The sequence below is a fragment of the Bombus impatiens genome, unplaced genomic scaffold (assembly GCF_000188095.3).
Source record: "Bombus impatiens unplaced genomic scaffold, BIMP_2.2 scf_0276, whole genome shotgun sequence".
Classification (NCBI taxonomy): Eukaryota; Metazoa; Arthropoda; class Insecta; order Hymenoptera; family Apidae; genus Bombus; species Bombus impatiens.
In genome coordinates, this window is record NT_176695.1 from 320,320 (window position 1) to 336,004 (window position 15,685).

The window sequence follows — 15,685 nt, forward strand, 5'->3', positions numbered from 1 at the left end:
ACAGGGTTGAAATATCGCGGATAGCATCGCTTTATAAGAGCGAGATATTAAGAGCGTAGCCAACAATTTTACGGTCCATTGTGCCAAAAGACAGTTGGAGAAAATACAGCGTCGTGTATCGACTCTATATATTTCTTCTTGAGAAATCATCCACGATACAATACTTTATCGAGCTCTCATAGCGTGATCATACCGTGGGTCGTCGCATCGTTCGACGTGAAAATAGGCCGAGCTCATTACCGTCCACGACAAATTGCTATCATTTAATGCTACTAAAAGATCACTGCCGGAGTTAGAAGCTTTCGTGCAACGATTCCCTCTTCCCTTTCTTTCTCCGTCTCTTTACTTCCACTTCACCCATGCCTCGTATATAGACACCGAACAAGCCATGGAATCGCGCCAAAAAGTTTCGAGTAACTCGAGTGCTTCGCTTGATTCGAAGAACACGAGGAGAAAACATCGCATACCGCTAACTTTCCCGCTGTTAACCGACTCGCAATGCGCTGTCCGTTGAAAAATAATCCAGAGAATGGGAACTTCGACTCACCCCGATTCTTCTGTGACTCCTACTTGGCCGACCTTCAGATAGCTCGCCGATGAATGGAGCATCGGGAGGGAGTCGGATCAATGTCGCGATACTACGTTCCGGATCGTTTCAGTCTGAAATCGAAAAACGATGATGTTTGTATACCTAGTACTGTTCGTAATTACTCGACTTTAATAGTTGATGGATTGCTTGAGCTTAAATTTCAGACACGTACAATCTCTAACTAATAAATTTTTAATACTTTGATAGATAAAATTCTGTAATTCAACACAAGTTTTTAATCGGATCTCATGAAGTGTAACTTCCGTACTGGAGTTAATTTAGATTCGTAAACACATTGCTAGTTGTTGCGATACTGTTATGGAATCAGCACAATTTACCGAAATAGATTCTTATAAGACTTAATACGCTGACAAATTATTCGTATGGTATTGTGATTCAAAAACAATAATCAAAAATCAAATTACGAACATGAGGAGCGAGCATAATAATCAAAGTAACATTAAAACGAATCTTTGAATAATTTTGAATACCGGAATAGATATTAATATCTTCATCTGAAAAGTTTCTCCCAAACATCAAAAACATCGCGTTCAAATACTTATCAAAGTCTGACAACTTTGTTCATATTCGAGAAGCTACACAGTTGGATTTTGGAATTAGAATTCCTAGTCGGACATCACGTACGGACTCCGTTTCCCGTTGATACAGCAATGCTAGGCAAGTTACAATTTCTGATCGGCTTATACGTCCACACCTGCACCCAGCACGACACCGATAGCGTCACGAGAATGCCATGCAATTGTCTCTCATCCTGTGGGTATAATCATCCCCCGTGGCGCGGTGAAATTTCAGATCTCCACGAGTCAATGATACACCTGCTGTTACGAATCGACCCATCGTCCTCGTCATCGTTGTATTTCGTTTCGTCTTGGTTGCCACGCTATGAAACGGCGTATAACTCGCGTTACAAATCCGGAAATTCATTTTAACAGGTTGAATATATCGATACCCTGGGTACACTTCATTTCCGACAATGCTCGTTTATCGTCTTGAGGTCTGGCGAACTTAACAGCTAACTTCGATCTGTCACTATCACTGGAAACCGAGAATTTTAAAACCGATTGGTTTCAAATCCAACCGGTCGATTGGCTCGAGTATTACCTGCGATTCAACGATAACGCTGTCCTGAGATAAAACTGTAGATTATAGTAGGTCGTCCGAAAAGTTTCTTTCGTTTTATAAGAAAATAGTGGATGCACAACATTTTCCGCTTTATATTACTTTATCGAATTACATATGATCCATTTTGTTTTATCGAGATAAAAATCACAACGTTTGACAAACTACGATTCATGTTTGCATACAGATGCGTTATTGTAAAAGACGTGCCTGTAAAAGAAAGACACTTTTCCGACAACCTGCTAGATACTCTACTTCGAGCTTTTCCTTTCAGCTATGATCGTGTCCTATATATGGCGGCAACAATGTATATCGCCGAAACGAAGTGCCTAATGAACCATCGATATTCCAACCAATATCCGCCGAATGTTCGAGAAGAAGGCGTGCGAGGCAACGGTCGCGGACGCCTAACAAACGCGTGGATAGTGGGGATACTGAGGGATGACAAAAGGAAAAGAATTGAATCCGATCGACAGTCGAGTTTGAACCAGGAAGCGATAAGGTCGAGTTGTAACCGCGCAGCGAGATGGACTAGCGAAACCGAGAGCAATACGCGACGCGATCAAAAGAAGACACTTGTCACTAAATATATTGTTGACCTAAACACCGAGTGATTATTTAAAGCACTACACACAATATCACCTCATTTATATATACATACTTACGTATCGTTTTCAACGTCTTTAGTTCTCTTTTCTCGATATCGTTTTAACGCTAGAATTACCGATGAGTAGATTAAATTTGTACCAAAGGAAATTGAAATAAGAAATAAGCTTTCAGCCGTATGTCTCGTAAAAAATCTTTCATTCTGAGGTGGATAGGTCGTCATAGGTACTGAAGGTACACTCGAATATGTTCAACAACCAATAACGTTTATTAGACTCTATCACTCGATAACAATGAACGATTAACAACGATTGAATAACAATTAACAATTAACAATTAATAACGGTTGAATAACAACTAACGATTAACAACAGCGACGATTGACCGATCTCTCGAAAATAGCCGACTCGTTTCTCTTCAATATTCCCCTTTCGCGACTCGGGGTAGAATGTCCTTTTTGTTCCAAATCGAACGGATTCTTCCCTTCGTTGCCTATCGATATCCCCACAAGCGTGCATTCATCAGATGTGCCGCAGCGGTTGGCGCGTGTATGCTCTTCCGAGAATTCGGCGGAAGAAGCTTGAAGATATCGATGGCACATTGGGCACGTCGGTGTTACGCTTTGACGGCGTAGCGCTTTGTATCACGAAGCCGTTGGAAAGTTCCGTGACACGTGCCGCTACAATTCAAATTATTTTTTTTTTTTTATGTCTATTAAGCCCAAGATACAAATTTTTTAAATACCTTTTGGTGTTCACAATAAACGGTGAATCGTTCACAATAAACGGTGAATTGTTCACAATCAACGGTGAATCGTTCACAATAAACGGTGAATCGTTCACAATAAACGGTGAATTCAATTCAAATTATGAATTGGTCATTGTGATCATTTTTTGTCTCTTATGCTTTTGTCCATTTCCTTTTTTCGCTTCTGTATCCTTTTTATAATTCTGTATGTTTATATCTGGTTTAGTGTGTTGGAGATATGAAAGAAGAGATTACTTTATGGGTCATGAGATTGTCACGACCGGCATACTTCAAATCCGATGGACTGACGATGGAGATAAAGATGTGGCGGCATTCGGCGACAATGTGTATCGCTGAAGTGCCTAATGAACCATCAACATCCCAACCGTCCTTCCACCGAAGGTTTTAGAAGAAAGAACACGTGGCAACGGTCACGGACGTCCAGCAAATGTATGGACGGTGGGGATGTTGAGGGATGACAAAAGAAAGTAATCAGATCCGATCGAAAGTCAAATTGTAAGAGCTTCAGTCTTGGAAATGGAATTGTAAGAGCAGAGTCTTGGAAAGTCACGCCTAGAGTTTGTTAGTGGATTATAAAGTGGATTGTTGTTAGAAAAAGATAAAGTTTCTTTTTTTATTTTTCACCTCAAATTTCTTTTTTATTTTGCTATTTTACGTGACAAGATCAACGAAAATTTTATGGGTCAAGTTCAGAAAACACAGAATACAGACAGAAAGATACGTGTTTAAACTTAAATGATTGGGAAGAATGTGTGCGAGATTAAGTTAAAAATTAAAAGTCGACAATTAACCAAGAGTTAAAAACAGTGTTCAAAGAGAATCTAGGGTAACAGCTTCAACTTGCCGTCCAACTATTACTACATTACTATTATCAAATACGACTTTCCTTATTTTATTCAAAACTTCACGAGTCAAGACCCTTGTACAGCTCAAACCTCCTACAATATCTACTAAAAATCCGTATCGCGAATAGGACACACATCTTCAGCCTAATAAGCCACACATCATATTAATCAGACAGAAACGCTTCCTCGACTAGCCCATAACTACTTTGAGAATCTGGTGAACCATATTATTCTACTGTTCGTCCAAACCACGGTATTTCGAAAGCAGGAGAGCCGACTGTCCATCGGGCCAGCTACGTTACTGCGAATCAACGTCACAGACCAGGCCACGAGGAAGTTATCGATATTCGCAGGTGCGAGAGGATCGCTGATAATCCCTCGGCAAAGCTGCTTCATCCTGGATCACGAGGAAAATGCCATGGGCATCGAAGTCTGGAAATCCGTGCATTTACGTTTACACGAAGATGACCGGGCGCGTACCTGCGCGCGACACGAGAATGGCGGGCATAGACATTGCGAATTCCGCGGTGAACTGTCCTGGTCGAAGAGCGGTCCGTTCGTTTCCAAAGCACACCAATCACGCTGATGAACTCTAACACGACAGGCCACGCGTGTACAAGCGCGTATACATGCGAGCCACCTTGTCTATCCTTGGAAACTTTCTGCCTCCCTATTCGATTGCTCGTTGTCAATGACCGACACCGCTAATTGTCGTTGCCCCCCAAAAATCAATATGCACGCGATATCCACCCGATATCCACACACAGACAGGCTCGTTTACTAACTCTGCGAGTTCGCGTTTTCTTTCTCCTATCGTTCCTATTTTTTATTTTTTTTTTTTTGTTTGTTTCTTTTTCGTTTTTTATTCGCTGTTCTCTGTTAGGCTAGTTACTCAACAATTGATCCGCTTTATCCTATTGCCGATCCCATGAATGTTTGCGTAACGTACGCCACGAACTGATTCACTCGGCTCATATGGCATGGCTCGCGAAAAGAGACGTAACCGCGTAAAACTGCTGACCCGCGGAATTCCATTGCCTTTTTCTACCATAACCTGTCACCCAGGCAGGCTTCCTCTTAATTCGACCTATACTTGAGTTTTGTGTGGGGATATGATTATAGTGGATGCGATTTCGGATAATTAGCGTTCTGACGAATAAGACGTGCGAAGACCGTGATTCATAGACGAATAACCAGACTGGGAATTTTGATGCAGATTTCAGTTTTCACGAATACAAGTAAAGAAATGAAATGTTAATTTGATTCGCCAATTACAAAATTCTAACGAATACTATTTTCGAAATTCTATACATTTTTTTTAATATTATACGCATTCTATGCATTTTTGCGCCTTTAGATTTCGTATTATTGCATAAAAATTTGCACGCCGCTCACAAAAATTTATCTACATACCGAGCTCATCAGAATGCTAATACCGTTATAACTATAGCCTAACAGATTGAAAACGATCGTAAAATTTGTTTCCGTGAGATGAAACGATGGATCCAGTTGTTTGTTCATTCAGCGATCGACTAAGCTGACTAAAGCGATGAAGAGTTAAATCGAGAGTTAGGAAGAGTCTATGTAAAAAATAGATATCGCGGGAAGATCCAAGCAGAGTAAAGTAAGACGCTAGAAGTGGAAGATATCCCGAGAGAGACTGCTTGTCTTGCAATTACTAGACTTTGACGTGTGCTTGCGAATACGAATAAAACCGCATCGTTAAGGGTCCAAATGGTTGATAATTGCTTGGGTTAGCAGCAAGCCAAGCTCAAATCGGTCGATTTTGGGGTTCTCCGCATCATTTGGCGACCCAAGGGAATTCCTTGACTCGTGTTTACTGCGGATACCTCTAATCGTGTTTGACATTTTCGCGCGCAGTTGCTGGGATCTCAAACTTTGTCGCTTCACTAGTTCTCCTTGTTGAATTTCCATTCTCGCTAAGTGGTAGAATGTTAATCGCCAAGACAGCTTGAGCTAAAACTTCTTCCGGCGTCAACATAAAAATACTTGTTAATTTGTTGCATTGAGTTCAATGTATTTTAGCTTTGGTCTTAGGCCAGTCAATTGTATCTACTACATTCTTAAAGGTAGAATATTTCTGTTTGTTAAAGAAACTGAAAGGAACACATGTAACGAAAAAAAGAAGAAAAGAATTTTCACCTACTGCGTTCATTGCAATTAACAATCTTTTACAAGTTTAGAATATTTCGAAGAATGTCATGAATTAAAATAGCTGTATAATTATATGTAGCAAGTAATTGTAATTGTAATATGTAAGCAATATTTCCTTGAATAAACTATTTTCCAATGCAGAATTTTTTTAAGTAGTAATATAAATAGCAATATAAAATTGGTACGATATTCAGTCTCTCAGAATCCAAATTAATCAACTCCATCTTTTGTAATTTCTCAATTTTACTACCCAAATATCTACATAATGATATTCAATTCTCATGAAAGGAATTTATCACGAAAAAGTATCATAATTGGCATAAAATTTCAAGATAAATTTTAAAAAATATCCTACTTTTCAATTTATATCGTTCATCAACGTGGCGTTTGAACGATTTCTGCATAACTGGCGTTACAATTAAAGCACGAACAAATTTTCGAAATGGTCGACTAGCGATTCAATAATTTTCCTAGCGATAGAAAGACCGAATAACAGAACGAAGAAAATTGTGCAGCGATGGTAATCAGTATACACATAAATTGATCCGCATGATAGGTTTCAGTGCCGTTAATTGCAAAATAGAATTCCGATAATTTCACGGAAGATCCTCGCCGCGAATCGCGTGATTCGTACGGACGTTCGATATTACGAGGCAATTTTTGTAGCGACTAGTAATAAGATCCAATAAGCCGTCGTGGTACTGCTTCGATATCCTATGCAATTTATCGAATTGGTGGAACGAGATTCCATGAAGGAACAGGGCGGTACTACTGATTTGCGAGAGCTTTCGCGTCTTCTTGATTCAGGCGCAACAATATCGATCGACCCGTTATCGACAATTCCAAGTGAAATATACGAATAATTCAACAGGGGTCGTTGAAACCTTTATTCACGCTGGATGCTGACGACGTTGTTAACGAGGATTCTTCAAATAAGATATTTCGCGGGGAATTTAATTTGAACTTTGAAATCTGCTAATTCTATGGATGTTTCTTCCGGATCGTCGATTCTCAGAACGGATAAAGATTTTCATTTTTTGATCGTCAGAAGTGTTTATAACGATGTATTTCTGGGAATTTCGATGACTTTTTATACGCTATGTGGACAAAGGGTTGTTTTTCCTTTGTATTGTGTATTTTTTCATATAATTTTATATCTCAGTTGTCGATAGTTGTAACGTTAATATATTTTAATTACCGTTGACATATGTTGCGTCCCATGTTTCCATAATTATTGAAATTGTTGATGAAATTATTTGACGAAAATTGTTTCAATAATGCTATTGATGTAACTGCTGCGTTTTTGCTTTCAATGACGCTTGAAAGGAGAATGTATATTATGCTTCAGTATTATCTGACTGATATTGTTATTTAATTCGTTTAAATAATAATTAATAACCAAGCTGAGTGCAAACACTCCTAGAGAGATCATTCCTAGAGAGAAAATTAAATTTTTACGTTCACGTTATTTTATCTTATCTGGGAGGACGATCGAAAGGAAGTAACAGTAACCAAAAGTAGTAAGAAATAAAATTTATTTCACGGTGTGGTATGAATATCGAAACGGTTGCACAGAAACGCGGAAATGCCGCGTTCCGACAAATTAACGTTACTAACACTATTATTGCGCCCAATGTACATTACCGATGAAATTATTGTCGGTACAGTATTGTCCAACCATTCGCATAATTAATTTCAACGACTACAAATGTTTAGACTCTCTATGGGCATACATAGTGTTTGTATTTTGTATTATGAACACAAAGAAGAATGAAATTCGAAATTGGCAAGATAACAAATAAAAGTCAACAAAGTAAAATATTGACACACGATAAATTTGTCTGCTTCATCGCCAAGAGACGTTTTCGATACATTTATTTACGAGTTGCGTTTTCATAAATTTATTTATCTCAAAAAGATGAATTCCCCAAAATATTGTTTACCATATTATCACCTTTTAATACTTTTCAATTTACGTTGCTGACGAGTAGACTGTAGATGTTTATGCAAATTTATATGCTTACGAATATGATTAAATAAATGAAATCTATAAGATCTGTTTCACCTACTAAATATTATCACGAGTACTTAACTTCGAATATTTTACGTGTCTGCATATGATGCACACTTTACACATTTTTGTATCTTCAATCTAGTAACCGGTATAGCTTCTGTGAATTTTATATGTATTAGGTTGTCGGAAAAATGTCTTTCTTTTACAGACCCGTCTTTTACAACGATGCATCTTTATAGAAACATGAAACCTAATCTGTCGAACGTTGTGTTCTTTATTTTGATAGGACAAAATGGATCATACATAATAAAGTAATGTAAAACGGAAAATGTTGTGCACCCATTATTTCCTTATAAAACGAAAGAATCTTTTCAGGCGACCTAATAGGAAGAGAAGCAAACATTAGTTGAGATATTAACTGTTATATTTAATAATAAAATAATAAATAAATCTACTATGACAAACCGTAAGATTCTACGAATCGAAAAAAATACCATAATGTAAAATACTCAATTGCAGCCAATTCGAAATACATAAGCCATATAATACAATTAAAAATTCAATAGACAAGGAAATCCAGTTATTAAATTGAACTTTCTATAAAAATATTTCAATCGAGCAATATGAGGGAAAAACGACGATACCGCGAGCAAAATAAAACGATAACTCCATAGTGCACGGCATTTATTCCCTAATGTCCTAATCCATTTCTGATCGCAGCGATCGCGTATCAAGGAACAGTATCGGAGAAATCCGCCATCATCGCTATGCCACTTTCCACTGATCTAAAAGTAACAGAGCATGCGATCATATCACAGCTGCTGGTGACAGCCTATACCCGACGAAGACGTTCGCCGCTGTCTTACTTTTCCCGTCAAGTATTGTACGATGGTTTGAAAATTACGTGAGCTTTTCCACATTAGCCTGCCGTTAAAGATATTCTTTATAAATCCATTCGCTCCACAATTTATCCTTCGTAATTGTGTATAGATATACACAACTTTTGCGATACGGAGATTCAATCAAAATAGTTTTCCTTTAAAAGCAAGTTGGAGTGATGCGCAGTGATAATGAGAAACGTCTTAGAGGAGTTTAACATTTTACTCTAGTCTCGAATATATTCTAAAACAGTTTAATTTATTATATCACGTCTTAATTTTGTACATCCTTTTTTTGCCTTTCAGGCAACAGGCTTTCGAGGTAATCCTCATATCATACTATGGAATATATTATATATGTTTTTAGAGTATATGGTTTAGAATGAAAAATATACGGTTGAACAAGAAAGTATACGCTTAAAAAATTTAACTGGGTACACACACGTATGTGTATATTATATATTAAAAATTCAATGTTTTTTTCACTTTCCCCAGAGTTCAATTTCTAAAGCGTATACTTTTTGTTCGCCTGCATGTTATTTATTCTAAAGACTCTTTCACTTTATTTAAGCAAATCTACCCAAAACCTTGTGTAACCATACATATTTTTTTTATATTCTAATTTCAAGAATGCCACGCTTTCACACTTCTTTACCACTCTAAATTCAATTCTCGGGATAAACATTCACATTTAATTCCCATTTCTACACTATATTATTCAAAGAAACTTCTAAAACATAAATGTTTAACTTGGCTCTTTCCTTTCTTCTGTTTGTCCTTCTAGATTTTCATAAAATTTTCACTAAAACTTCACAGATCATCAAAAGATACGCCTCTCAAATATCTCACTCCATAATTCCCAAAATACACATAATCACGTGATTTTCATCCTCGATCTCATTCCCAGTGAAACGATAACAATCCAAGATCGATCGTTGCTCCATAGGAGACCGTGGATCCAGCGATCCATATCACGAAAGCTTCTCTTTCATTGTACGTTCATACAATCGTACGCTCCCTTCGTTTCAAGGAAACTTCCGGGCTTCCTTTGATCGGTCGATCGATATCATGCAATACGCGCGACGCGACCGAGACGCTGACACACGGTATTTGCGTTTGGACGAAATAGAACGCTAATGGCTTTAACTTGCTCACAGCGTCGGCATCGAGCTGGAAATTCTCCACTGTCCGCCGTCCGCCTCGTCTCGCATCCTGCTTCCCCTACACCAGGGAACTGGACTACTGGGACGCCCATTTCGTTGCTCGATTTAACGGAAACTGATTACCTGAACCAGATCGGCGACAATAAAACGGAAACCACTCGCATGGAACGGTTAGAAAGATCCTGAAATTTATTGCACGCGATGCGTCTCGATACGGTTACGAATTTATAGCTGGTTCGGATGATACAGCTTTTTCACCGATTCGGTAATTTTGCCGAATCATTAACAATCGAAAGCAGCGGTCACACATTTCTGTATTTTCGCTGCATGTTTAGCTCCCAAACAACGACGAATCGTTCATTCGCCGACAATTATTTGTTTCTGTACATAGTAGCACATACTTACATACGTTTCATATGCATGATTTTGTCGATGTATAAGGTGATTCGGAAAAATTATTGAGACGGTCAAAAAACCGTATCCTCTGAACTGGCTGTTATCTATTCATGCGTATCTATCTAGTGGGTTGGCAACTAAGTGATTGCGGATTTTGTCAATACCACCTAATGACAAAATATATATATGTAGGAATGTTATATTATAAATTAACAGAAAAAACAGTATGATAAACACAATATCGTTGCACTCTCACAAAAATATAATTCGCTTCTCACTAATTCTACGTCACAACAACACGACGAACTTCTCTCGACCACGATAAATTCAACTCTGACAGCATTTACCACGCTTATTTTTCCCTTAACAAACCTTGGTAACGTTCACAACACTCCTTGACAACATTAACATATCTTGACAACGTTTATAAACAATCAGCCACGTCCTTCCCTGACGTCACACCATCCCACATCTATTATAAATAATGACAAAATATATCTAGTGGATTGGCAATTAAGTGATTGCGGATTTTATCAATACCACCTAATGACAAAATCCGCAATCACTTAGTTGCCAACTCAATAGTACAGTGAGTTTAAAACTTTTCCAATTCATGGATTACATGAACTAATTATTAACGTTCTAAGGCAGAGGAAAAAATATATTCGGTTCATAACAGAGCACTTCGATTTACTTACGCAGCATTCACGCCGGACGGCTAGTGTTGTTTTTAGGTGACAAACTGAGGGAAAAGAAGTCACTGACCCTGATTAAATAATCAGATATTGCCAGCAGATATTGTCAAATGTTTTCAAAATTCTTGTGGCATGTCGGTTGAAAATCGCCGTTTTAGTGAAACGAACTCCTTGTTTAACTTTGTTCAGTTCCAATTTAGATTTATTGTCCTTGCAATGAATAAAAATATGTAGGTATTTTTTGGAAAGTAGAAACGTAGGTATTTATATATAAGTCTCTGAAAAGCTAAACTGCCCAACTTCATTCTTTATGAAATTCTCAATTTATTACCACGGCACATTATGTAATATTCATGTACGTAACCATGTATGTAATATTCGTTATGTAATATGCGTTATTAAATAGGTTTTGGAGTTCGATATTTGATTGATTCACACAGATTCAGTTATCATATTCTGTATTTCACCACCATGTACAATATTAGAACACACCAGATACACTCAGATAATTAACACGTGGCGGACGCCAAAAACAAAAGAGCTGGAAGTCGTACCAACTTTGCAAGTAGGAACTAGTGATCATACCAACCTAATATTTTCCTCAACAATATGTACAGGGTAATATTCAACATTCTACACAACAAAAAACGTATCTGTTGAATATTTATGTTATATTTCTGATAGTAAATGAATTCATAGAATGCTTGGATACACGATGTCACGTGGAAATTTGGATATTTAGTAGTAAGAAAGTGTGTTGTGAAGTCTTTGAAAATATGATATATTGGGTTGGCAACTATGTGATTGAAGATTTTGCCAATCCAATAATTGAGAAGTGAAAGGATTTTGTAAGAATTGCTAAAGAACTGGAGGTAGGTGAATTGATGTAAAGTTCCAAAGAAGCTGAACTTGAGTGACTCGTGTCGAACGAGACACATTATTACATATATATTTCAGATCGCTTTTACTTTTCATTGTGAAATATAATTTTATCTATTTTTTACTTTATTCTACAGTCAACGAGTAAAAATCTACCTACAGCCCAACATTCTTATATTATCTCTGACATACTCAATTGACAGTCATTGAATTGAATTGAACGCGAAGCAATCAATCACACAGAACATCGTTTCAGTCAACGTCAATATATAGACTCAATTTCCCGCGATGCAATTGGCGCTTGGAACAAACGAGGAACCTTCCAAGAGTAACTTTGAACTAAGGCAAAAGCAGCGTGTCTCCTAAATAGTTAGCTGGATCATGTTCGATCGACGAGTTCACGTCGAAGACTAGACGGTTCAAAGGAAACTGACCGAACTGGTTTCAAACGAAAGACCAGTCAGATAAACAAGGAGGAAGTGGTTAGAGAAGAATAGTGTGGCTAGGAGGTATCGCTGGACGATAAAGTGACTGGATGGTTTAAAAAGTAGAGAACACTTGGGTGGCGAGATATCGGATAATTCCTATAAGTGATCAATAGATTTTTTATATACGTGATTTGCAAAAATGGTAGAATAATACTTTTAGGTCTGATAGTTTTTGGCTATTAGAGAATTTATAAGATTAGGGTTTTTTCAGCATTTTTTCTGATTTAAAAAACCTTCGATATTACTATTATTGGACAATCCCTATAAGATGTAGAGTCTTTTGCTGGCTTTTATTTGCCGGAACTCGCCGGAGAAGTTTCTAATTTAGTAAAGCACCATAGATAATGATTAGAATGTTTATGCTTTAGATGAATGGTAAGAGGTTTAGTATGTTTCACTGATCCAAACATTACACAAAGCGAAGTTGATATTTTACTTCAGAAACAATTGATACCTCGGTCGACTTCGAAGTAACTTGACAACATTTCAGAGAAAGTTAAACCAACGCGGGTCTTGATGCTGTTTGTAAATCATCACGAAATTAATGAAGACTCAAGGAACATATTTAGAGAAGTCAACTTGTTAAGTAAAGTAATCGTCGAGGTAGAAACATGTCTGTTGATTCTACGTCTTCCTCTTGAAGACCAGCTTTTTCATTTCTCGTAATGTAAAAGTTCGCGACAGTTTTGATTTCAGTAACGAAGCAACATCATGGTGAGTACGATGTGATCACTCTTCTTTTCGACAGGTTCTTCTATTCACTCGAGAAGAAATCTCCAAATGTTTTCTCTTGAAGTCCTTTTCTTGTCTGCTTGAATAGTGAACGATTTCTTATCGTGCCATGCAAATCCAGCTTTCTGGTTCCAAAATCTCGGCGTAAAGATAAATCAAGGTTATCAGTCGTTAACACATACCTGGAATTGTTTCTTTCTTTTTGAAATATACACTTTTCGCTTAAAATTTTCTGGCCACTTATTTTTAGTTTTACATGATGCGATTTATTAGTAAAGATAAAGATAATCTATTGATAAATAATTAATTGCCATTAACATATACTACAAATCGGCTAAATTGTCCAGTTATTTACGAGTTGCAACACATGTAATCTGTGAAAAGGTTCATGATATAACTACTGTATTTCTTCCAAATTTAACAAAATTAGAACCGACAATCTGATAAAAAAATAATGGCAGATATGAAAATCGTGCAATTCGCTACAGATTTCGATTACACTACGATATTCTTTAATTGCTCCCAAATCTACGTTTTCAATCTTGATTGAATCCCACCATAACAAATATTCGATTCCATATAACGTATAACTTCACGAGCCACCAAGAGAACTTTAAGCCCAATCTGTAGAAACCGAAACGAGTATCCAGCGAGTAAGATGGGAAACGTACGTTTCCTCGTTGAGCCAGCCATCAAGTCGGATGATAAATCTACACAGGAACAAGGGCGACACGGCCATTATTGGCGTCGAAAGAACGCCGGCTGGTTCGATCGGCCTTTTTGGACGCTTTTCAATTCTCTCCTTCTTTTTCTCTTCACCGTGCGGCGGAAAACGAAGTGGACCGGGATACGAGAAGGAATTGGTCACGAACTGTGACTAGCCCCTCCTTTCTTTTATTTTTTTCATTTCCTGTTGTTTTCTCTGGGACGATCAATCGTAACGTAACAGCGACCTGGTCGCGCAATACTCTCGAGTACCGTTAACCTGTTAAATTTCCTTCTTTTTTAGTCGGCTAGAAAAACGACACGCCAGAAGTGACGTACGAAACCTAAAAAAAAAAATTAAGATAAAAAACAGAAAGAGGAAAACAAGGAAAGAAGTTTCGAGTTGAAGTCGATACACAGGGCCAAAGTGCTTCAGACTCGCCTAGCTTCGACTCGTCGAAAAAGTCTCCGCAGCTGAAGACGCATGAAAGTTCACCGGCCGCTTTTTCTCCGTGTTTCCGCGTCGAGAAATTCGCCTCGCGGCGGGATACGAGAGAAAAATGACGCAGAATGTTCATCTGGACCAGGTCCTCTTTCCCTTCCTTTCTTTTATCTTCCGTCTTTTTTTCTTTCTTCTTTCTTTCTTTCTTTACAGGGAAACGCCATTACGCCTAGGATTTCCATGGAGGTTAAGATCCACGAAACACCAGGGGTATTTTCCTCTCTCTTGTGACTTTCTACCCGGGTTATCTCACGCAGCTTTATTACTCGAAATATTCCTTGTGTTCCTCGAGCGTAAAAACACTTTTCCTTAGGTTAGTGTACGTTTTCAACGCTCCTGTCATGGAAATATGTCCGCTTTACGATGGGATATTATACCTCGTGAAACAGAATATCGTATTCCATTTATGGATAGGTCAATATGCTTCGTAGTTAACAATATGACAACGAAAATATTTCGTAGGATGTAAAAGAACACTTCACGTATTTCTACGCGAGCGTCGTTCGTGAATAATTACAAATAAATACATAAAACAGGGTTTATCATAAAACGAGTATCGTAGAATAATAACGGAACCTAATTTAACCGATTTATTATAATATATAAGTTTATGTAATTTGTTAAAACAAATTACGTCTTCTAGTACGATGATTGTCCTGCAGATTTTATTCTATACATCTATTTTACTCTGGGAGCCGCAATAGACTGAAATATACTATACTGTAAAATACCAAGGGGATCTAACGAACATCCCGCAGGTCATCGAGACAACAACGTAGAGAGTGTTCCAATGTCAGAAAACAGTAACAGCATGGCAAACTCTGACTTGGGCCCGGCGACACCCCCTCTATAGGAGCCAAACCCATAGTATATAAACTTCCCTAAAATCAGCTCTCAACATTCTCTGTTATAACTCTGAACCGCCACTCTGTTCGATTCATACAATAAATTTTACTACTAAATATATCTAAAGTTCTATTCTTTACCTTATTTGTGAAACGTTCGAACTGCGACGCGAGGGAACGACCAGTGATTTTCTTAATTTCACACCACTCCCCGTGTCTCTGACGTGACACGGTCAACGTTTAACCCTTTTGCGGACGAGGCCGC

The 15,685-nt window shown here is 37.8% G+C and overlaps 1 protein-coding gene across 1 annotated transcript in view; it reads right to left on the reverse strand.

Annotated features, from left to right (window-relative positions):
* LOC100748844 overlaps positions 1-15,685 on the reverse strand; it is a 403,660-nt gene that overhangs the window by 316,179 nt on the left and 71,796 nt on the right. Inside the window, exon 2 of the mRNA XM_024367091.2 lies at positions 548-660. The gene's annotated coding sequence lies outside the window, so the exon portion shown is untranslated. The remainder of the gene's footprint in view (positions 1-547; positions 661-15,685) is intronic.